Source organism: Lissotriton helveticus, chromosome 2_2, assembly GCF_964261635.1.
Source record: "Lissotriton helveticus chromosome 2_2, aLisHel1.1, whole genome shotgun sequence".
In the NCBI taxonomy this organism is placed as follows: domain Eukaryota; kingdom Metazoa; phylum Chordata; class Amphibia; order Caudata; family Salamandridae; genus Lissotriton; species Lissotriton helveticus.
Window position 1 is genome coordinate 403,878,131 of NC_136060.1, and position 24,935 is coordinate 403,903,065.

A 24,935-nucleotide genomic window follows, 5' to 3' on the forward strand; every position below is an offset into this window, starting at 1 on the left:
TTGTACCAAAAGTGGACCGTACCTACTAAATGTGATTTATCAAGCCACCCTGCATGGCCCTGAGTGGCTTGAAAAATCAAGAGTAGCGCAACGCAGCGGAAATAGCTGCGTTACGTTACTCTGCCCAAGGAAGGCGCTCCATGGGTGGTGCACGGGTATTCCCATGCAACACCATTGGATTTTGATGCATTTGCAGATTTTCCATAAGTGGTAGACCTGGAAATGCGCCAAACCTGCTACGCCTCTCCAGGTGAGGCATAACAAATAGAAGTATGTTTATTTCTCCTAGTTTTTCCTCTTTCTATGTGTGCTGCATTAAATGCAGCACACATAGTAAGAGGAAAATGCATCAGGGGATTGTTTTTGTGCAGGAACGGATTGTTTTTGTGCAGGAATGTACCACTTCCTACACAAAAACAATCCTGCTTAGAACGCAGGCACCCTTGCACCATGGAGGAAGATTGCCTTTGTTTGCCTGCGTTGGCATTAGGAAGCACATTGTGCTCCAGCAGCAGGGAAAAGGCAGAAATATGCCACATTATGTTAAATATGCTTTTTCCCTGTCACACAGCGCAGCAAGATGACTTCCTGCGCAGTGCTGCGTTAGTTTTTGATAAATAGGCCCCATAGTAATCTGATTATCGCACATTTCACACACTTTTTTTCGCAGTCTAAATGAAAGGTAACGCACTCTTCTGGTAGACGCAAAACTGCAATATATACCCATTAAGAGTAAGGGAAGTTCCCTCTAGGCTCTGTAGTCTGAGGGAATGTGCCCTGTTTTTCTATAGGCTCTGTAGTCTGAGGGAATGTGCCCTGTTTCTCTATAGGCTCTGTAGTCTGAGGGAATGTGCCCTGTTTCCCTATACGCTCTGTAGTCTGATGGAATGTGCCCTGTTTCTCTATAGGCTCTGTAGTCTGAGGGAATGTGCCCTGTTTCTCTATAGGCTCTGTAGTCTGAGGGAATGTGCACTGTTTCTCTATAGGCTCTGTAGTCTGAGCGAATGTGCCCTGTTTATCTATAGGCTCTGTAGTCTGAGGGAATGTACCCTGTTTCTCTATAGTCTCTGTAGCCTGAGGGAATGTGTCCTATTTCTCTTTAGGCTCTGTAGTCTGAGGGAATGTGCCCTGTTTCCCTATAGGCTCTGTAGTCTGAGGGAATGTACCCTGTTTCTCTTTAGGCTCTGTAGTCTGAGGGAATGTACCCTGTTTCTCTATAGGCTCTGTAGTCTGAGGGAATGTGCCCTGTTTCTCTTTAGGCTCTGTAGTCTGAGGGAATGTGCCTTGTTTCTCTATAGGCTCTGTAGTCTGAGCGAATGTGCCCTGTTTCTCTTTAGGCTCTGTAGTCTGAGGGAATGTGCCCTGTTTCCCTTTCTTCCTTCTCCACACAGCACCTCCAGGCCATCACCACATTTACATTTCAAGGCATCAGTGTCGGAGAGAGATGTAATTTCTCTGTCAGAAATTATAACTTGCTCACGCTTCAGACTCCTGGAGTCGAATGAGAAGTTGTCAAAAATGCTCACTCAAGGAAGCAAACAAGAGGAAGGAGCTAATAGGATTAGAAGGATATCATTTAATGCTGTCATGCGGCGGTCTCGAGTTGCTGAAGGATGTGGCAAATGGGGCCGGTAATGTGCAATCTGCTGAGGGCTCCATGCAGCAGTCAGAGCACACTCCTGGAGACGGGCTCTGAGTGGGGGAGCACCCGGCTCCATGCAGCAGTCAGAGCACACTCCTGGAGACAGGCCCGGTTCCAGGAATTTTTATTTGGGTAGGCCCAGGGTGCATTCGGGTATGCCACTGCGGGCTTGATTTGTCGCATATATGTCTAGGCAGGCCTGCTTCAGGGCCCTTCTTTATCTCTTCTTAGTCTTACAAGGCCCAGTAAAACGCACTCTTTCCCAAATCTCTTTCTAAATGTGATCACTCTCAAAAAGTGTTTTTTCCATGTAATGTCCCTTTGATGGGAAGAGGAGGTTTCTGAGGTGGGAGTATCAGGCAAGTGACACTTCTCGGGCTCCCTCTGTGCGAGCCTTCAGGGAGAATCCCTCTTCATTACTACCTCCACCTGACCCCGGACTCTGCAGCGTACTCCCTTACAGGCTTGATTACCCGCTACTCCTCTCCAGTGCACCTTATCTCACAGCTGACCTTGGGCCTCAGCCCCATATCAGGCAACATCAGGCCCCACTTTCATTTTTCCCAGTAAAAACATTAGTAAAATCACCTTCAAACTTAAAACATTGAATATAGCAGTAAATATAATTAGCACACACTTTAAAGTATGTCCACAGTAGGCCTTATGACCCGACTCCTAATTAAATAAACAAAAATAGAAAGGCCGGCTTCAGCGCTGATGCGAAAGTCTTTTTTGGCACCGTACCAATAACCTCTTTCTCCGTAAATACCTTTACCCCCACCTTCCAACAGTGCCCCTCATCTCCCAATGGCCCCCTCTATTGACCTCCTCCTCGGATTCCCTCAATGCCACCCTCCACCAGTGCCCCTCATCTCTCCCTGACTCCCCCCTCCACCCCATGACCTCTTCCTCAGATTCCCTCACTGCCACCCTCCACCAGTGCCCTTCATCGCTCCATAGCCCCTTCTACTACCTCCTCCTCGGATTCCCTCACTGCCACCCTCCAACAGTGCCCCTTATCTTTACATAGCCCCTCTCTCATATGCATTTCATTTGTAGCATAGTGCTACTCATATCAGTGTAGTGTATGTCAGTACTTTACTCAACGCACACATTATACAGAGACAATGAATCATACAAGTATGTATATCAGTCTATAGGGAATGTCACACAAGCCAATGAGGATTACAAGGTGTATGAATCACATGTCATCCATACTGGTGGGTGGGATATTTTAAGAGGGTTTGGTCTGGGGAAACACAACCTTAGTATTTAAAGAGTATTCCATGGGGGTCAGCTTTACTGATAAAAATGTATATCTGCCCAAACCTACTCAATTTAGCAACATTAGAATAATGAAAGACTGTGAAAGTTCTAACTATATCACAAAACAAAAAAAGCGAAGTTCTAACTACACCATCCATGTTTGTATGCAGCTCTTTGATGACAGTTCATTGGTTACTGTCCTATGTTAGGATTGTAACTTCTGAACTGCAAGTAACACAAGGATCTCTGTGACAAAGGCACTAACCCACTGAGCTATCCAGGGCTTAAAGTAGGCCGGGTCTCACTGGGTCTGAGCACCGGCAACTTTTTTAAGGGGGCCTCGAAACGGGTCTCTATCTGGCTCTGTTTTGTGCGCTGGTCACAGGTAGTCCGTTTTTTCCGAACTGCAGTGACAGCAGTCTGCTGTCACTGCAGTCCGGAAAAAAGTGCCAGGGCACAAAACAGAGCCCAATAGAGACCCGTTTCGAGACAACAGGCACATCGGTGTACCCTGCTCACACTACTCAGAAGTGGAAAGTTACGGCATGACGACATGCCAGGTGAGCGTTGTAGGGGAAGGGAAATCCTTTAAAACATGGGTACTCACAAACTTTCTCTCGGGGGCCAAATTTACAGTGTGGTTTGTGTCCGAGGGCCGCACCGGTGGGGGCGGGGTCAGTGGGGGAGGGGGCGGGGCTAGAGCAACAAAAAAAACTGTGACCATGAGGTTGAACACAGGTCCCTGCAGCAGACGCCTTCGTCCACTGAGCTACAAGACCCGGCATACACACCTCTCTCTCTCTCTCTCTCTCCCTCTCTCTCCCTCTCTCTCTCCCTCTCTCTCTCTCCCTCTCTCTCCCTCTCTATCCCTCTATCTCTCTCTCTCTCTCTCTCTCTCTGCCTCCCTCCCTCCATCCCTCTATCTCCCTCTCTCCCTCCCCGGTCTCCCTCTGTCTCACTCACTCTGACTGTATCACTCCCTCTCCCTCTCTCCTTCTCTCCTTCCCTCTACCTCCCTCTCCATTCCTCTCCCTTCCCTCCCTCACCCTCACTCCCCTTCCTCTATTCCCTCTCCCTCCCTCACTCCCCTTCCCTCACCCCCTCCCCTCTCTCCCTCCCTCCCTCCCTCCCCTTCCTCCCTCTCCTTCCCTCACTCACTCCCCTTCCCTCACTCCCTTCCCTTCCCTCACTCCCTCCCCTTCCCTCACTCCCTTCCCTCACTCCCTTCCCTCACTCCCCTTCTCCCACTCCCCTTCCCTCACTCCCCTTCCCTCACTCCCTTCCTCACCCCCTCCCCTCACTCCCTCCCCTCACTCCCTCCCCTCACTCCCTCCCCTCACTCACTCCCTTCCCTCACTCCCTCCCCTCCCTTCCCTCCCCTCACTCCCTTCCCTCACTCCCTTCCCTCACTCCCTTCCCTCACTCCCTCCCCTCACTCCCTCCCCTTCCCTCACTCCCTTCCCTCACTCCCTTCCCTCACTCCCTTCCCTCACTCCCCTTCTCCCACTCCCCTTCCCTCACTCCCCTTCCCTCACTCCCCTTCCTCACCCCCTCCCCTCACTCCCTCCCCTCACTCCCTCCCCTCACTCCCTCCCCTCACTCACTCCCTTCCCTCACTCCCTCCCCTCCCTTCCCTCCCCTCACTCCCCTTCCCTCACTCCCCTTCCTCACTCCCTCCCCTCACTCCCTTCCCTCACTCCCTTCCCTCCCTCACTCTCCTTCCCTCACTCCCTCCATTCCCTCACTCCCTCCCCTTCCCTCACTCACTCCCCTTACCTCACTCACTCCCCTTACCTCACTCACTCCCCTTCCCTCACTCCCTTCCCTTCCCTCACTCCCTCCCCTTCCCTCACTCCCTTCCCTCCCTTCCCTCACTCCCCTTCTCCCATCCCCCTTCCCTCACTCCCCTTCCCTCACTCCCCTTCCTCACCCCTCCCCTCACTCCCTCCCCTCACTCCCTCCCCTCACTCCCTCCCCTCACTTACTCCCTTCCCTCACTCCCTCCCCTCCCTTCCCTCCCCTCACTCCCCTTCCCTCACTCCCTCCCCTCACTCCCTCCCCTCACTCCCTTCCCTCACTCCCTTCCCTCCCTCACTCCCCTTCCCTCACTCCCTCCATTCCCTCACTTCCTCCCCTTTCCTCACTCCCTTCCCTTCCCTCACTCCCCTTCCCTCACTCCCCTTCCTCACCCCTCCCCTCACTCCCCACCCCTCACCCCCTTCCCTAACTCCCTTCCCTCACCCCCTTGCCTCCCTTCCCTCACCTCCTTGCCTCCCTTCCCTCACTCCCCTTCCCTCCCTCACTCCCCTTCCCTCACTCCCCTTCCTCACCCCCTCCCCTCACTCCCTTCCCTCACTCCCTTCCCTCACTCCCTTCCCTTCCCTCCCTCCCCTTCCCTCACTCCCCTTCCCTCACTCCACTTCCCTCAGTCCCTTCCCTCCCCTCCCTTCCCTTCCCTCACCCTTCCCTCACCCCCTCCCTCACTCCCTCCCCTCCCCTTCCCTCACTCCCTCCCTCCCTCCCCGCCCCTCGCCCTCTCCCCTCCCCTCACCCCTCCCCTCACTCCCTCCCCTCACTCCCTCCCCTCACTCCCTCCCCTCACTCCCTTCCCTCACTCCCTTCCCTCCCTCACTCCCTTCCCTCACTCCCCTTCCCTCACTCCCATTCCCTCTCTCCCCTTCACTCACTCCCCTTCCCTCACTCCCCCCTCACTCCCTCCCCTCACTTCCTTCCCTCACTCCCTCCCCTTCCCTCCCTCCCCTTCCCTCACTCCCCTTCCCTCACTCCGCTTCCTCACTCCCTCCCCTCACTCCTTCTCTCACTCCCTCCCCTTCCCTCACTCCCTCCCCTTCCCTCACTCCCTCCCCTCCCCTTCCCTCCCTCCCCTCCCCTCCCCCTCTCCCCTTCCGCTCACTCCCTCCCCTCTCTCCCTCCCCTCACTCCCTTCCCTCACTCCCTTCCCTCACTCCCATCCCTCCCTCATTCCCTTCCCTCACTCCCATTCCCTCACTCCCTTCCCTCACTCCCCTTCCCTCACTCCCCCCTCACTCCCTCCCCTCACTCCCTTCCCTCACTCCCTCCCCTTCCCTCCCTCCCCTTCCCTCACTCCCCTTCCCTCCCTCCCCTCCCCTCCACTCACTCCCTCCCCTCACTCCCTTCCCTCACTCCCTCCCCTTCCCTCACTCCTTCCCTCACTCCCTCTCTTTCCCTTACTCCCTTCCCTTCTCTGTCCTTTATTGCTGGACTGCCCAACTTAATTCTATAGCTTTATCTGTGCATTATAATGATTTGGTTATATGATTCGGTTATGTCACGTTGTTGAGACTACATTTTACCTCTTACTGCTGCTTTCCTACATCCTCCCTAGGGTAGTTATGAAGAGAATAATTCGAAAGGCAGTCCACATTGTCATTGCTTAGCTGTGTAGCTCAGTGAGTTAAGCTCTCCCTGCTAACACGTGCTGTGGACTACGGGTCACTGGGCCTAAAATCGTCGCTCTGAAGTCCTCAAATAGATGACCTTTTATTAACAACGCAAGGAAGAAAAGAGAAAACTGTGTTAACTGGCGATATGAAAAAAATATGAAGTGTGGGGATTGTGTGTGAGCATGACTGGTGATGACAGTAGAAATAAATGAATAACCCTGCCTTCTGCAGCAAGAGGACTAATACGTTGATACACTTTGGCAGATTTACAACCCCTTGCGCCTCATTTACGCCGCCGTTGTGTCACTTTTGTGACGCAGCGGCGATGCAAATCCTGCGCCATGGTGCGGGGTATTTACAACGTGGCACATCTGGGAGATGCGTCAGGTTGTAAAGCCCTGCGCCACATATAGGCGTTCCTGCACAGGGGGGGGGTGGGCGTTCCGGCGCAGGAACGCCTCCTAAAAGTGTCTGAGTGAAATCTACAAGATTTCACTCAGTCACTTTTAGGCCAATGCTGCATCAAAACCCTGCGCCTGCTTGAAGCAGGCGTAAGGCTTGACGCAGCATTGGAAGAATAGGGTACCCCCGAGCTTTGCTGGAGCTGCGTCATGCTTGCGACGCAACTCCAGCAATGCGTCATCTTTTGGCACAGATGCGTGACACATCTGTGCTACTTTTGCCCCATGCTGCGCCGCATTGTAAATGCAACGCACCATGGGTGGCGGAGCTGCGGCGCACAATTACTGGCGCATCCCTGCTGATATGCAGGGATGCGCCAGTAATTGTAAATCTGCCCCACTATATTTTGGGGGAAATAACTTTTAGGTTTTGCTCGTACGTGTTTCATTATTTTTAAATATCCCCCTCTATTTGGCATCCTTATTTTTCTAATGTGCCTTGAGGTGTAGGCCTCTGAGTCTGTGGCTGCACTGCAGAGGACTGCATCAGTCCCATGTTCTGTTATGTATTATGGAGGAGAGAGAAATGCAGCTAGGACGCAGGCCTCTCCGTGGTTAGCATACCCTTCCCTCACTCCATCTCCCTCGGTCTCCCTCCTCCCTTTCTCTGTCTCCATTTCTTGGTCTCCCTTTCCCTCCCTCTCCCCCTGTCTCTGTCACGGGCTGAGGAAGCTTCCCCAGCGCGCACAGACACACAGTCCTCACCGAGCACTTCACAGCACTTCACAGGTCTTTAAAAAGACCATTTGCATGTGCATTCTCCTCCTCTTAGCGCCCCTGCAGCTCCACTCTGGCCTCGCTCGATTGAATCGGCGGGCCCCCACAGAGCAGCAGAGTGTTTGCAGACACTCTTTGAAAACACGGGTAGGATGTCTCATGGTCCGCGGGCTGCCACGGAAAGCTTGCCGGGCTGCCGCCGGGCCGTACTATGAGTACCCTTGCTTTAAAGAGAGTCATTTTCTCTCTGGATTTCCCTTCTCTTTTTGAAACTCAGGAACAGCAACACTGTTGTGATGTCACCGGTGCTTTAAGTGGAAGCTTTTGCAATATTATATACAAGCCATAGTTGCTGTTATTTATCTTATGCAACTAACAACCTTTGACAAAGTCAATAGTCCTGACTAGTAGGTATGATGTTACTTGTTGTATCATATACCTGGATGCAATGACAGAAACAGCAAAATACAAGTCGGGCCGCACACTGCGTAACACAGATTTTTAACGTACTGTTTTTAAGCCACGTCCTCAATTACATTGGCTACGCCCCTTTGAGAGACACCCCCAGTTTTTTCATCCCACTTAAAGCCCTGGAGCTATCCACATAAAATACAGTTCATCTGCATTTGAAAACTACTAACAGTCAGTCCAGCAGGATTATTATCAGCAGCGTTATCTGGGCATTTTGTATTCCTATTGTTGTCCTGCATCGGCCATGATAATGATAAATACTGTTTAAATGAAGCACTCACGAAGTATGTGTCCTGCTGGGCCTGTGCAGATTTTTAAAAGAAAAAAATATAGTAACACATTCTCTGACCTACTCCATTAGTCAAACTTTGTGTCACAGCCTTATGTGATGAGCAGCTGCAGGGGTTAGGAAAGGTGCATAGGAATAAACAAACTTCTTTTCTTCTGTGGTGCTTAGAAAAATAAATATCAACGCAGCAGGACAGTAGGCAAAGGTTACTAAAGGTTACCGTTGTCAAAGAAAGGATTTGTCGCCTTTCGCCTTGCAGAGATGAAGGGGTGAAAAAATAAACAAAGCCACATTAACATGTAAATGGTCTTGTAAAGACCTGTGAAGTACTCGGGTGCGGCCACGATAATCTCTAAACTGTCTGTGTGTGTGAGCCCCTCGGCCCGGGCTCACACCCACAGCGGGGGAGGGTTGAAGCATTTTGATCCCAAAGGCGTTGCGCGCCTGCCTTCAAGCCCTCACTGCGAGGGCCAAGGATCCTGTTTGGGTGGGCCAGGCTGATGTTTGGGTGGGTCTGGCCCACCCGACCCACCCGCTAGAACCGGGCCTGCCTGCAGTACTGATTCTGAATTGTGCACTCAAAAAACATGGACTAACACAACCTAAAAGCCCTTATTATCGCCTGGCTCACCCCTAAATGCCTAAAACACCCCCAAACGAGATCATTTAATTATCAAACCAGGGATATCACTACAGATTTTGTGAGGGCGCTTAGCATAATTCTCCTACAAAATATCTCATCCATAAATATTCCTCCTTACGTAGAGCCCCGTTTCTGATCAGTAAATATCATATGCTGTGTGTCAATCATCTGAAACAGGAATGTTCCTCAGCCTTTTCATCTCTTCTTTCCTTCCCCGTCGATCATGGAAGAAAAAGAGGACGGATCCCAAGAAAATCGCATTCTCAAACAAGGCTAGGGATCTACTTACAACTGACCACCACTTTAAGATGAACCATTTTAATCTTAGATCTTCCTACTTAGGGCCAGATAACGCGTCTGGCGTTCCAAGGACCGCCAGACTCGTGGTGACGCAACGGTGGTGGATCCAGCCACTGCCCCACCGGCGGTCTGACCGCCCGATTACAACTCGGGCAGTCGGAATGCAATAGGACCACCGGCTCCACCAGGGAACTGACATTCCCTGGCGTAGGAGTGGCGGTCAGAGGCCACAAAATGCCTGGCAGGATCGCCTTGGTCCCAAGCATATTACGAGTTATCTATCCACCAGGCTTCACCGCCATGAAAAACTTGGTAGAGTCCTACAGTGCCCCACTGTGCCTCAGACATATGTGGATACACACAGGGAGGGCCTAACATGTGCCCCCCGTGTGCATGCACATAGGTTCTTGCACTGTATGGACTTTCAAGTCCATGCCGTGCAGGAACCTTGTTAGGCGTTCCCATTATGGTGCCCTTTAAAAGGCACCAACGCCTTTTAAAGGGCACCGCAGGGGTAACCACCACGCCGCCCACCCGTCAGACCACTGTTAAGTAGTAATCTGGCAGGCAGGCAGGTGGTGTTGACCATCGGCGCAATGGTTTGCACTGCTGCGCCACCACTCTGCTGTAAAGTTGGAATCTGGCCCTTAGTGATGCTCAGCAATTAAAGGTATGACACACAGGGTGGCCCGGCTTTAAGCATCCGAAAAAGTGGGCGATGCAGAGAGTTCAAAGATCACACTTCTCAGTGATGGAACACATCTGGGATTTGGGATGGAAACATAGAATAACGAAAGAAATACCACTGTGGTTCAGAAGAATTTTCCAGGTTGCTAAATTACAGGAATTCAGGCAATGGCATGCTACACAAATCTTCCTGTTGGGGAACGTGAAGTCTGGCATCGTGATGAAATCATTTGTTGCTTTGCAAGAAGAAGAAGACCTCCATTGAAGTCAATTCTTTCGCTACCTTCAGCTCTACCACACTCATTCCTGATGTGACCGACTTGGAGGAACTCTTTTTTTTAAAACTTTATTTTTCCCCTTTTTCCTCATAAATCCACGATACAGAAAATTTGGTTCGCTCTCATATAAAGTTACATAGTAATATTCAACATAGTCACATATTATCGCATTGTACTATTAACACGTTATCAATAGTGAAACATTTGAGTCGGCGCCTTTGTGATTTCACAGTCCCAATGCCTTTCCCTGTCCCGCTATTCAGCCCACAGTTGTCGTTTCCTAGCGTCCCTGCCCCATCCCTAACGAATACTGCCGGGCCCCGGGGGAAGCACAGTCGCAGACTAGTCTTCCCCCGTGGTCATTCGCGCGAGACAGGACTAGGTAGGTGAAAGGGAGGAGTTAGGGGGAGGGTATAAAGCGCAGGGGAGGAAGGTAATTTCCTCTTCCTGTGCCTAGCACCATCGGGAGGGTTCTCAGCGAAAGGAGTGCGAGGAGGGCATTAGGGGGATCGGGCCTTTTAGTGATCCCTTCGTGAGGCATCAGTGCTGTTTAAAGGCGTTGCGAGTTGCTGGCCGGCAGCTTGGGGCAGAGTGCGATATATCGCAGCAGTTGGCAGGATATCGGGCGTCCCCGCGGAGGAAGTACGGGCGGCTCTATTGCTGCTGGCGAGGGCAGGCAGAGGGGACCTCCTACAGCCGGGGGTCCTCGACCAGGCGTGGGTGGGTTGCACCCGGGCCCCGCGTGCGGCCTCGGCCGGGGTTGCGGCGGCGGTCCTGTCATGCCAGGACTACGCGCGGCCGCCGCTTGAGCAGGTGGCCGGGCGGGGTGGAGCAGCGAAGGGCACGGGGCGGGAAGCGCAAGAGCCTGCCCCCGCGAGTTTTTCCGCGGCTGCAGTTCGTTCAGGGGGGCCAGGGGACAGCGCTGGGGGTGGCGGCCTCACCATTGAAGCACCGGCAACAGGCCCAAGAAGCGTGCTAGTGGCAGGAGGGGCGGGGCCTAGTGATTTGGTGACCGGTGGGGCTGCAGGGTACTCTGAGGCCACGCGGGTAGTGCTGGGGCCCGGGGGAACGGGGGAGACAAGAGATCAGGCTACAATGCAGGTCCCTGGGCCGGGTTATGAGGAACTGGAAGGGGGGCAATGGGATGATTCCCCCATTGATCTTTCGGCTGGCTCGAGGGCTCACACTCCCGCCCCGGTGGGGCGTGACAGGGCCATAGTGGTGGCAGGAGGGCAGGTGGAGTCAGGCTTTCAGGCGCCACGGGTGGGGGGGGCGCCCCCAGGAGTCTTCTGGGGGGGTTTTGCCGCCAGGAGTGGGATTCCAGGGCTACTGTCCGCCCCCTCCCCTCCCGAGTTGGGGGGCATTGGCGTGGGAGGACATGGTCCAGGAGTAAAGGCTCCTGGCGCAGCTCAATGAGGCCAGGTGGGCCGAACAAACAATGGCCCGGGTGGGTGCAGTTTGGGGGTCAGAAATAAAAGGGCCTCCTACGTCTGAGGAGGAGCGGTTGGCGGAACAAGAGGAGGAGGATAGGCGAGCGAGGGGCAAGAAGGCGAATGTGGGGGGGCCTAGGGGCAAGAAGGCAGGTGTAGGGACGGCCAAGGTGGCTTTGAGGCCCGATGGTGCTGGGGCCCACTCGGGCTGGAGCGACCTGAGGGGCGGGTGGGGTTCCAAACCGGCGGCTGTCGGCAGAGCTTGGGGGGGCCTGGCAGGGCGCAAGACGGCCCTGAGACGCAGGCCGGAAGCTGTAGGGCGGTCCGCGGTGGCTGTCCCTCCAATGCAGGCTCGGGCAACGGCGGCGTGTGTGTCTGGTGCGCCAAGTGCGTCAGTTGGAATGAAGAAAGGTGTGAAGAGGGCTGTGAAGGATGTGTTGTGTGTGCCTGTGGATGTGGAACCGGCGTTGGAATTGGACTATGATGATGAGAGTGAGGAGCTTGAGGATGGGGAGGTGCGGGATGACGAAGACGGCCCAAGGGGCATGGTGGACAATAGCGACCTTGGTGTTTTGCAGGCCCCGGCGGCGACGAAAGCCAAGGACAAGGCAGATGCCGTTAAGGCGTCGACTCCCCGAGGACGGCCACAGGAGTTGCACTCCACTGTCTAAGGTGAGGGGTCTTGGTGGACGGCATGGGATGGTGGACCAAAAGGGGGTAGGAAGAAGGCTTGTAGGTCTGTGGGAGTTGGGGATGGGTCAATCCGGGAGCCTGGAGAGCCAGCGGGTGGTCCAGCTGTGGATGGTAAGAAGGTGGATGGTAAGTTGGTGGCTACAGCCGGGGTACAGATGGACAAGGGGGACGGAAAGGACGACAAAGGGGACAAAGGGAACGCGAAACTGACAAAGAAACTCCCCTATATGGGGTTGGCGATGCCCTTGGGTTCTCATTTGTCGGACAAGATCAGAGCCAGAATTTGGAAACACTAATATGTGGATGTTTTTAAACTTTTGCATAGGGAGGTACAAGCCATGCAGGGCTCAAAGGAAGAGGAGTGGGAGCTGACTAGGCGGCCCAGGGTCCCGGTGACGATGTAAAACTGGACTTCTGCTTTTTTAATATATGCCAGCATATATTGGACATGGACATCATTCGGAAGGCGCAAATGCAGTTCGGCGGGTTTGCCTGGTTGAGCTATGATGAAGAGTTCAGGGCAAGAGTTAGTGCGAACCTGGAGAAGAATTGGTGGGAGGTGGATCAGGAGCTCTGGATGCAGTGGATGGCGTCCACACACTCTGCTGCATCTACGCATACGGCCAGCGGGTTGCCCGTGGCGTATCGGTCTTGTCCGCCGCGTCCCGCCCGCAGCGGGGCTGGGGGAGGTGCTGCAGCCAGCACGCTTACCACTGGCCAGCCCAGTAAACCAGGGGGCTACACAGCTGGGGCTTGTTGGAGTTACAACAGGGGGTACTGCTCGCGCTACCCCTGCAAGTTTAGGCACGAGTGCTCCAAGTGCGGCGGGAAACACGCCCTCACTCAGTGCCTTACGCTGGTCACCCCCTCAGAACAGTGGCGGAATGCCAAAGGCAGGGGCCAACCTGGACAGGAGGGTGCCTACACCGGTTAGGGTGGAGGCGATGGCCCCGTGGCTCTCGTGTTACCCGGACCAGGAGGCGGCGTCGCAGCTTTTCTGGGGTTTCACAGAGGGCTTTAGGGTGGGCTATCAAGGTCCCAGAGTACGGAGGTGGGCTGACAATCTGAGGTCCGCTAAGGAATTGCCAGGGGTGGTGGCTGCTAAGTTGCTGAAGGAGGTAGAGGAAGGAAGGGTAGCCAGCCCGTTTACTGATTGGCCGTCGGAGGATTTGATCATCTCTCCACTGGGGGTGTACCAAAGAAGGAGGAAGGGGAGTTTCGGATGATACACCATCTCTCGTGGCCCGAGGGGCAGTAAGTGAACGACTTCATCGCCGAGGAGGACTCGAGGGTGCTCTATGCTTCAGTGGATGATGCGATTCGCCTGTTGCGGGTGTGTGGGTAGGGGGCGGAATTGGCTAAATGTGACATCAAGTCAGCCTTCCGACTGTTGCCTATAAACCCGTTGGATTTCTCGCTCCTGGGGATGCAATTCGGGGGAGCCATCTACGTGGACAAGGTTTTGCCCATGGGGTGCGCTACTTCCTGTGCCCTGTTTGAACTCTTTAGCACATTCCTGCAGTGGGCCTTCGTGAAGTTTAGCGGGTGTCGTGCTGTCACTCACTACCTGGATGATTTGCTGTTTCTAGGTAGGGTGGGCTCTGGAGACTGTGGCAGGGCCCTGTCATTGTTTCAGGAGCTGGCGACTCGCTCTGGTGTTCCCTTGGCGCCGGAAAAGACGGCTGGTCCCAGCTGCTGCTTGACATTCCTGGGGAATGAGTTGGATTCTGTCCAGTGGCGGGCTCGCCTCCCTCTAGCCAAGGTGACTGAGATTCAATCGTGTCTGTTGTGGGCGATCGGAGAGAAGAGGATTGCTTTGAGGGCAGTGCCGAAGTTGTTGGGTTTCCTGAACTTTACGTGCAGGGTAGTCAGGGCAGGACGGACGTTCTGTCGGCGGCTCGGCATGGCCATGTCGGGGGCAGTGCTTCCACACCACAGGGTCCGAATCTCCATGGGTGTGCGGGCTGACCTGAGGACTTGGCTGACGTTCCTGACAGACTTCAACGGTGTGTCCCTGGACTTTGATGATGACAGGGCGGTTTGGCAATGTTAAATTTTTTCAGATGCAGCGGGGTCGGCAGGGTTTGGCATATTCTGGGATGGCAGGTGGTGTGCTGAGACTTGGCCGGCTCACTGGTTGAAACAGGGCAGGAGCATTGCTTTTCTGGAATTCTTTCCTTTGCTGGTGGTGCTGGAAGTGTGGGGGATGGAGTTTCAGAATAGGTCAGTTCTGTTCCACGTTGACAACATGACTGTGGTGGATTTGGTTAACCGCCAGCGAGCCAGAGATCTGAGAGTGTTGAGGTTGCTGCGCAGTTTCATGTTGAAGTGCCTGCGCTTGAATGTGGTGTTTCGAGCCAAGCATGTCCCAGGAGCGAATAATGACATTGCGGATGCTTTGTCTCGTTCGCAGTGGCAGCGGTTCCGGTGGCTGGCACCGGGAGCGGATCTGTGCAAGACCGAGCTGCCGGCCGGCATCTCGGCCTTGGGGAAGTAAGAGTGATAGGCCTGGTGGAACATTCTATTGCTGAGACCACGAGAAGAACTTACCAACTGGTATGGGCTGAGTTTGGAGCATTTATGGGTTGGCGGCAGGATTCGGTGCTGGGGGAACGTGCGGCAGTCGAGCAGGGCGTGAGGCGGTTTGTGTTAAGTTGCATTGACAAGGGATTGACTGCGGCTACAATTTCTGGGAAACTGGCAGGAGTGTCCTTTTACTGTAGTTTATTCATGGGGTTTGATCCAACGAAGGATGTGATTTTGAGCAGGATGCTCCGCGGTTGGGGTAGAGAGCGTCCGAGGTGGGGTGGGATCTTGCGGGAGGCGGTCACGTTTGAGTTGTTGGTGCGGCTAATTGGGGTTTTGCCGGAGTGCTGTTATGATCGGTTTGAGGCGTGAGTTTTTCAGTTGTGTATGGTGTGGATGTTTTTTGGTGCCTCTAGGGTGTCTGAGTTGTTGGGCACGAGGTCCCTGGGCGGCAGGAGGTATGATGAGATACGCTTGGATGGTGGGCGCTTGGGGATTTGGTTGGGGCGCTCAAAGACGGATCAGTTGGGACGGGGTAAGTGGGTCTGGTTGTGTGAGCCGGGTGGGGGGGCGTGTGCCCTGTGGCTGAATGGAGGATGTTCTTGGCTGCCTCACAGGCGGGACAAGGTGAAATCTTTTGTCATGAGTCCGGTGCAAGGGTGACGTCTGGTCAGTTGTTGGCTGTGTTGCGGATGGCGTTGCGGCGCCTTGGGAGCCGGCTGGTTTTGGGACTCACTCCTTCCGCATTGGGGCTGCGACAGCTGCGGCCCGTTTGGGTTGGTCCTGGGATAGGATTAGACAGATTGGGAGATGGAAGTCACGGTGTTGTGAACGTTATGTGCGCAAATGAGTGGGGTGTGTGGGGGGTATGCTGGTGGTTTTAAGCGGTTTTGGTTTGTCCTAACATATCTTTCTTTCGTAGGTTGCATGGGCGGACCGGGGGCCAAGACGGTCACCTGGATTGTGGGGCATTCCTTTGTGCACTGGGCGTCCAAGTACGCGGAGCAGCAGGTGTACGGCCGTAACCTGGGACTGAAAGGGCATCAACATGAGGTGCACTGGTGGGGTAAAGGAGGGATGCGATGCGGGGCACTATTGCCTTGGCTCGCAAGGATGGTTCCGCAAAAAGGATGCCCAGACCCGTTGATCATTCCTTTGGGGGAAAATGATTTGGTGCAGCTGTCGGGTTTGGCGCTCTTACAGCTGATGCAGAGGGACTTGGAGGTACTCAAGATGAGGCTTGCAGGGACTTGCATTGCCTGGACTGAATTGGTACCCAGGAAAGTTTGGAGGGGAGCAATGAAGCACGGGGCAATTGAAAGAGCGAGGAGAAAGCTCAACATGGCGATGAGACTTTTTTGCGGGGACAAGGACATAAAGGTGATCTCGCACGGGGGCATTCGACTGGAGGAACCCTTACTGTTCAGGAACGACGGTGTGCATCTGTCTCATTTGGGGAATGCATATTATATGATGGAGATGAGAGATGTGGTCAGCAGACTGTGGAATGAGGTGATATGGTGTTGCAGGACGGGGTGAGTGCGGATGGGTGTAGGATGCGAGCGGAACTCTGACCTGAAGGGGGGGGGGGCAGTGAACCACCCTACAGGGGGTTCCCTGGTTGGCGGTACTTTGGAGGGATAGGGGGGTCAAGAGCGGGCACACCCATCCCTTGGGGGGGAAGTTTTGAATGGTGTGGGAGCTAGAGGCATGACTGGAATGTCACAAGGATCGGGGTAGGATGATAGGTGATTGGTGGATAGGAATGAGGTACGGTATGGGGCATGGAGTGGTTCGAGATATGATGCAGAGAGGGTGAAGCGTGTGAGGCGTGAGGTGTTGATATGGGTTTGATGTTATTTAATGTTGATGTTTTGGTTCTTATGTTAATTTACGCAGCCTGGTCTAATAAATGGCCTTTTACGCTTAACACTGCGTGGTCTGTTTATTGCGCGATGCCGGGCCCCGGGGGAAGCACAGTCGCAGACTAGTCTTCCCCGGGGTCATTCGCGCGAGACAGGACTAGGTAGGAGAAAGGGAGGAGTTAGGGGGAGGGTATAAAGCGCAGGGGAGGAAGGTAACTTCCTCTTCCTGTGCCTAGCACCATCAGGAGGGTTCCCAGCGAAAGGCCACCCACCCACCCTGCAGCATGGGGTTTGGTGTTGGGTTGGCTAGGCGTGCCAGTTTAGGCCAGGGCTGTGGTTAGGCGGTACTTTGGAGGGATAGGGGGGGACAAGAGGATGATAGGTGATTAGTGGATATGAATGAGGTACGGTATGGGGCATGAAGTGGTTCGAGTTATGATGCAGAGAGGGTGAAAGTTGTGAGGCGTGAGGTGTTGATATGGGTTTGATGTTCTTTAATGTTGATGTTTTGGTTCTTATGTTAATTTACGCAGCTTGGTCTAATAAATGGCCTTTTACGCTTAACACTGCGTGGTCTGTTTATTGCGCAAATGAAATTCAAGCAGTTTCTAGATTGTACTGTCATAGCGATCGGCCCCGGAGTCATACAACAACTGATTTAATAGCTAGGATCCATCAACCCACACCCTCCGGCACCAAGCACCTTGCCAGTTGTGAGTTCATGTCTTGTCGTAGGGATTCCACATATGACCGATATGGGCCCTGTATGTCATTGGGGTGGGACGAACTCTGCATGATGCTGGCATAAACCTCTCTATGAACATTGCAGTATTCCAAGCTGTGTAGCCAACCCTGCAGAGTAGGAGCCTTCCTGCCGCCCCACATCAGCGCTATTTCTTTTTTGGCTAGTAATAGACCAAGGGGCGCAAACCTTCTGACTTTCTTGGGGAAATTAACAGTGTAACCCAGCAACGCCACTTCAGGCGTGGTAATAAGAGACAGAATAATCACAGTTCCCAGGACCCAATATATTTGCTCCCAGTAAGTCTGCAGTCTTAGACAAGTCCATGAGAGGTGAGCAAAATCGGCATGTGGGGCGTTGCATTTCTGGCAATTGTGGGGTCTGGAAGGGTCCAGCCTGTGTGTTTTGTACGGAGTACAGTAAATGCAGCGTAAAAACTTAAAATGGAGCAGCTTGTGGCTGCTGTTAAAGGAGTCTTCTCCCGTTACAATGCAGCACTTTGCCCATTGTTCATCGGAAATGCCACGACCTAGGTCGTTTTCCCATTCCTTGCGGACCTTGTCATCGTTTACCGGACGCATGCCTAAGCACGCTTTGTATAGTTTAGAAATGAGGTGCGCACCTGTTTCTCCCTCAATGATCAATGTCAGTGGCGCAAAAGAGTCAGGTTCAACAGGGTAAGTGGGTAGCGTGGCGCGCAGGGCTGAACACATTCGCCCTAATATGAAATTATCCATGAAAGTTACGTCTTGGAAACGGCGTCTTCTGCCACTGAGAAGACATGCCCCTCCGGATATAAGTCTCCCACTTTGGTGATGTCGAATTTGGCCAAGGTGCGCTGCACCAGTTTTTCTCCCATAATTGGCAGCCAGGGGGGTTAGGGAGGGGTAGGGCAGATGAGTAAAATGCGCAGATGCCGGAAAGCTGTTGCAGTCTATCCCATCCCCAACCAGCAGTGGATACTGTCTGTATGTCTTTTGGGTCTCAAGGGAAGCCCTTCGGCAGCACAGTGGCTAGCTTTTCGGGTAATACGAGGTCTGCCTCCGGGTGCAGAAATGGAATCTGTGCGTCCGGATGGAACCAGGCATATGCGTAGCAACATTGGGCCACTAAATAGTACAAGTAGAGTTCTGGGACTCCAAGCCCCCCTCTATCATATGGGAGTGTATGAACCTGCAAGCGAACCCACACCCATTTTCCTCTCCATACCAGTTTGATGAGGTGCGTGCGCAACGTAAAAAAATGTTTTTGTAAGGGGAATAGGAATATTGATAGATATAAAAATGTAGGTAGCACCACCATTTTGAGGATCGCAACTCTGCGTGCCATAGATAGTGGTAATCACAACCACCGTTCTACTTGGGCCTCCAAGGCACATAACGCTCAACCATAATTCAAGTTGATGATCTGAGCAGTGTCCAGGTGTATATGTATGCCTAAATACTTAACTGAGTCTTTGCACCACTCCAGGGGAAATCCGCAGTCCCATGGAGCTGTACTGGTGGTTAATGAGAAGATCACCGATTTGTGCCAGTTAATGCCCAGCCCCGAGAAGAGTCCGAACCTAAGTATTTCTCTAATGAGCGGTTCTAAGTTTTCCTGAGGTTCTCTAACATAGAGGATTGTGTCATCCGTATATAGCGAGACTAATAACGGACCAGTATTAAACTGCAGGCCCCTATGTAAATGACTCTCCTGAAAATGGCAAATTAAAGGGTCCATAGCCAGGATAAATAAGAGGGGCGAAGCGGGCAGCCCTATCGAGTACCACGGGAGAGGGAGAAGGGTTGTAACAGAGTGCCATTCAGGCGGAGTCTCACCGTTGGTCTGCTATATAATAAAACGGTGGTGGCAATTAATCCTATGGGCATGCCCATACGGCACATCACCGAGATGAAAAAGGGCCATTCCAGCTAATCGAATGCCTTTTCCGCATCTAAAAGAATAGCGGTGGCGGGAACTTTCAGATCAATTCTATGGAGTACCGAGAAAAGCGTTCTTAGATTTAATGAGGTGGAGCGGTGTGGGACAAAACCCAATTGGGATGGGGAAATGATAAACTCCATCAACTGGGAAAGGCAGTTAGCGATAACCTTAGCCAGTATTTTATAATCTAGGTTTAAAAGTGAGAGGGGTCTGTATGAGCTGCAATGTGACGGGTCTCTACCTGGTCTGGGAAGAAGAATAATGACCGCCTCACCTAGTGTTGGGGTCAGTATTTGCCTTTCAAGGGCCTCAGCATATACCTCTATCAGCTGTGGCACCAGTACATCCTTGTATGCCTCATAAAAGTTCCCCGTGAACCCATCCAGGCCAGGTGCAGAGGAGCCACATAGGGAATCAATGTTGTTGAGTACATCTGCCTCTGATATGGGTTCTGCTAAAAAATCCTGCATGCCTTTCTCTAGATACACCAGTGCAATCTCGGACAAGTAAGCCTCCTGGGCCAATAGATCGGCCCGACTTTGGTAGCGTTTACGGTCTTAAGAAAATCCAAGAAAGCATCACAAATTTCAGTGGTGGAGGTAGGTGTTTGATTTGTGGGGGTGCGGAGTTTGGTAATGTAATCTCTGCTGTACAGGGGTCGGAGCATCTGCGCCAAATCTCAACCGGGTCATTCTCCCTCGCCATAATGTCGAGCTGCCTGATATTTGTCAAAGTACAATATCTCGCGGTCCCCTGCCCCCCGGAATTCAATGAGGAGAGCCAAGCATCTACCCTCCCTGTCCGGGTCTGTGGAGTGGGGTGGTGTAGGATCTAGGGCAGCAAGTTCACGCTCTATGCGCGCTAATGTGTTTCAAAGATCTTTAAGAACTCCAACGTGTTTCACTATGCAAACTGCCCTTGAAGCCCTCCCACAGGAACGCACATGTATCTACGGAACCTGTATTGATTGAAAAGTAGTCATCCATGGCTTCGCACACCTCGGCATTAAAAAGGTCGTCATGCAGGGCATGGCTCGGAAAGCGCCATTGTCTCTCAAAGCCTTCTGGGCATGGGACCCTTAGATGGAATTGATCTGGGGCATGATCAGACTTCGTTCTTGGCAGTGTCTCCAGTGCCCGGAACCAACCGGCAATGCCCAGGGAAACTAGCCTAAAGTCGATCCTGGTCCAAGAGTTGTGTTCGCTGGAATAATGGGTGTACTCCGTGTGTGCAGGGTTTTCGTTGGTGCCAGATGTCTAACAGGGATAAGTGTTCGCATAACTCTAGCAGCGCGTGGCGTGCTTGGGGCTTGGTGCCAGGAGATGCGGCAGTGCTGTCCAGTCTTGGGTTAAGGAGTAATTTGAAATCCCCTCCAATCAAGAGGAAGCTAGGGTCTAACCTCACTAATTGGGCTTGTAGTGAATGGAAAAAGTCGGGGGAGTCAGTGTTCGGGTCATAAACACACACCAGTGCCGTGTGGTGGCCCATGAGTGTTCCCGTGATGATGACGTACCTGCCCTCACTATCCCCAACCACGGAGCAGAGGCTAAAAGGGATCCTCTTGTTAATAAGGATGGCCGTGCCCCTGGCGTAGTTGCTGTAGTTAGCGAAATTCCTAAGTGCTCCCCAGCAGGCAGCAAAGCAGCCCTTATCTGAATTGGAGAGATGCGTTTCCTGCAAGTATGCAATATCCACATTGTGTCTCAATAAATAATGAACGACCTGTCTTCGTTTGCGATTATCATTCGGGCCTCTGACATTCCAAGACATTAAGGACAGGCCAGATGGGCAGACAATGTTACCTAACTGGGCCATCAGATGTACCTGTCAAGCGTGGCATAATTGCGTAACAGTGAATAACTAAAATGTTACAGAACAAAAATTATCATTATCCCCATTCAGTGGCATACAAGTATAATTCGTACAAAAGGGGGTGGTGATGGACGGAGCATCTGAATCAATCAAACACTCACACCCAGTCAAAAGATCTGGGTTTAATCCATCACCGTTCTTTAGCCCACTCTGCCACCCCAGTTCAGACATGGCTATATGCAAATCAGTCTGACCCTGTGCCTCATGGGAACAGTCCAGCCCAAACTGCCAAGCCATGTCTTCCCTGGACCGGAAACAAGCTTCAGAGGACCGGTTTCTGGCATTCCAGCCGTCTTCAGCCCGGCTTGCTTGAATCCAGTGGCAAAGTGAGCAAGGGACTCACGTCTGAGCATACCCTGCCACACTTATGGTGGCCAAAAGTGGTACAAAAGGGGGTGGTGATGGACGGAGCATCTGAATCAATCAAACACTCACACCCAGTCAAAAGATCTGGGTTTAATCCATCACCATTCTTTAGCCCACTCTGCCACCCCAGTTCAGACATGGCTATATGCAAATCAGTCTGACCCTGTGCCTCATGGGAACAGTCCAGCCCGAACTGCCAAGCCATGTCTTCCCTGGACCGAAAACTAGCTTCCGAGGAACGGTTTCTGGCATTCCAGCCGTCTTCAGCCCGGCTTGCTTGAATCCAGTGGCAAAGTGAGCAAGGGACTCACGTCTGAGCATACCCTGCCACACTTATGGTTGCCAAAAGCGGTACAAAAGGGGGTGGTGATGGACGGAGCATCTGAATCAATCAAACACTCACACCCAGTCAAAAGATCTGGGTTTAATCCATCACCGTTCTTTAGCCCACTCTGCCACCCCAGTTCAGACATGGCTATATGCAAATCAGTCTGACCCTGTGCCTCATGGGAACAGTCCAGCCCGAACTGCCAAGCCATGTCTTCCCTGGACCGGAAACAAGCTTCCGAGGACCGGTTTCTGGCATTCCAGCCGTCTTCAGCCCGGCTTGCTTGAATCCAGTGGCAAAGTGAGCAAGGGACTCACGTCTGTGCATACCCTGCCACACTTATGGCGGCCAAAAGCGGTACAAAAGGGGGTGGTGATGGACGGAGCATCTGAATCAATCAAACACTCACTCCCAGTCAAAAGATCTGGGTTTAATCCATCACCGTTCTTTAGCCCACTCTGCCACCCCAGTTCAGACATGGCTATATGCAAATCTGTCTGACCCTGTGCCTCATGGGAACAGTCCAGCCCGAACTGCCAAGCCATGTCTTCCCTGGACCGAAAACAAGCTTCCGAGGACCGGTTTCTGGCATTCCAGCCGTCTTCAGCCCGGCTTGCTTGAATCCAGTGGCAAAGTGAGCAAGGGACTCACGTCTGAGCATACCCTGCCACACTTATGGTTGCCAAAAGCGGTACAAAAGGGGGTGGTGATGGACGGAGCATCTGAATCAATCAAACACTCACACCCAGTCAAAAGATCTGGGTTTAATCCATCACCGTTCATTAGCCCACTCTGCCACCCCAGTTCAGACATGGCTATATGCAAATCAGTCTGACCCTGTGCCTCATGGGAACAGTCCAGCCCGAACTGCCAAGCCATGTCTTCCCTGGACCGAAAATAAACTTCCGAGGACCGGTTTCTGGCATTCCAGCCGTCTTCAACCCGGCTTGCTTGAATCCAGTGGCAAAGTGAGCAAGGGACTCACGTCTGAGCATACCCTGCCACACTTATGGTTGCCAAAAGCGGTATAAAAGGGGGTGGTGATGGACGGAGCATCTGAATCAATCAAACACTCACGCCCAGTCAAAAGATCTGGGTTTAATCCATCACCGTTCTTTAGCCCACTCTGCCACCCCAGTTCAGACATGGCTATATGCAAATCAGTCTGACCCTGTGCCTCATGGGAACAGTCCAGCCCGAACTGCCAAGCCATGTCTTCCCTGGACCGGAAACAAGCTTCCGAGGACCGGTTTCTGGCATTCCAGCCGTCTTCAGCCCGGCTTGCTTGAATCCAGTGGCAAAGTGAGCAAGGGACTCACGTCTGAGCATACCCTGCCACACTTATGGCGGCCAAAAGCGGTACAAAAGGGGGTGGTGATGGACGGAGCATCTGAATCAATCAAACACTCACACCCAGTCAAAAGATCTGGGTTTAATCCATCACCATTCTTTAGCCCACTCTGCCACCCCAGTTCAGACATGGCTATATGCAAATCAGTCTGACCCTGTGCCTCATGGGAACAGTCCAGCCCGAACTGCCAAGCCATGTCTTCCCTGGACCGGAAACAAGCTTCCGAGGACCGGTTTCTGGCATTCCAGCCGTCTTCAGCCCGGCTTGCTTGAATCCAGTGGCAAAGTGAGCAAGGTACTCACGTCTGTGCATACCCTGCCACACTTATGGCGGCCAAAAGCGGTACAAAAGGGGGTGGTGATGGACGGAGCATCTGAATCAATCAAACACTCACTCCCAGTCAAAAGATCTGGGTTTAATCCATCACCGTTCTTTAGCCCACTCTGCCACCCCAGTTCAGACATGGCTATATGCAAATCTGTCTGACCCTGTGCCTCATGGGAACAGTCCAGCCCGAACTGCCAAGCCATGTCTTCCCTGGACCGAAAACAAGCTTCCGAGGACCGGTTTCTGGCATTCCAGCCGTCTTCAGCCCGGCTTGCTTGAATCCAGTGGCAAAGTGAGCAAGGGACTCACGTCTGAGCATACCCTGCCACACTTATGGTTGCCAAAAGCGGTACAAAAGGGGGTGGTGATGGACGGAGCATCTGAATCAATCAAACACTCACACCCAGTCAAAGGATCTGGGTTTAATCCATCACCGTTCTTTAGCCCACTCTGCCACCCCAGTTCAGACATGGCTATATGCAAATCAGTCTGACCCTGTGCCTCATGGGTACAGTCCAGCCCGAACTGCCAAGCCATGTCTTCCCTGGACCGGAAACAAGCTTCCGAGGACCGGTTTCTGGCATTCCAGCCGTCTTCAGCCCGGCTTGCTTGAATCCAGTGGCAAAGTGAGCAAGGGACTCACGTCTGAGCATACCCTGCCACACTTATGGCGGCCAAAAGCGGTACAAAAGGGGGTGGTGATGGACGGAGCATCTGAATCAATCAAACACTCACACCCAGTCAAAAGATCTGGGTTTAATCCATCACCATTCTTTATCCCACTCTGCCACCCCAGTTCAGACATGGCTATATGCAAATCAGTCTGACCCTGTGCCTCATGGGAACAGTCCAGCCCGAACTGCCAAGCCATGTCTTCCCTGGACCGAAAACAAGCTTCCGAGGACCGGTTTCTGGCATTCCAGCCGTCTTCAGCCCGGCTTGCTTGAATCCAGTGGCAAAGTGAGCAAGGGACTCACGTCTGAGCATACCCTGCCACACTTATGGTTGCCAAAAGCGGTACAAAAGGGGGTGGTGATGGACGGAGCATCTGAATCAATCAAACACTCACACCCAGTCAAAAGATCTGGGTTTAATCCATCACCGTTCTTTAGCCCACTCTGCCACCCCAGTTCAGACATGGCTATATGCAAATCAGTCTGACCCTGTGCCTCATGGGAACAGTCCAGCCCGAACTGCCAAGCCATGTCTTCCCTGGACCGGAAACAAGCTTCCGAGGACCGGTTTCTGGCATTCCAGCCGTCTTCAGCCCGGCTTGCTTGAATCCAGTGGCAAAGTGAGCAAGGGACTCACGTCTGAGCATACCCTGCCA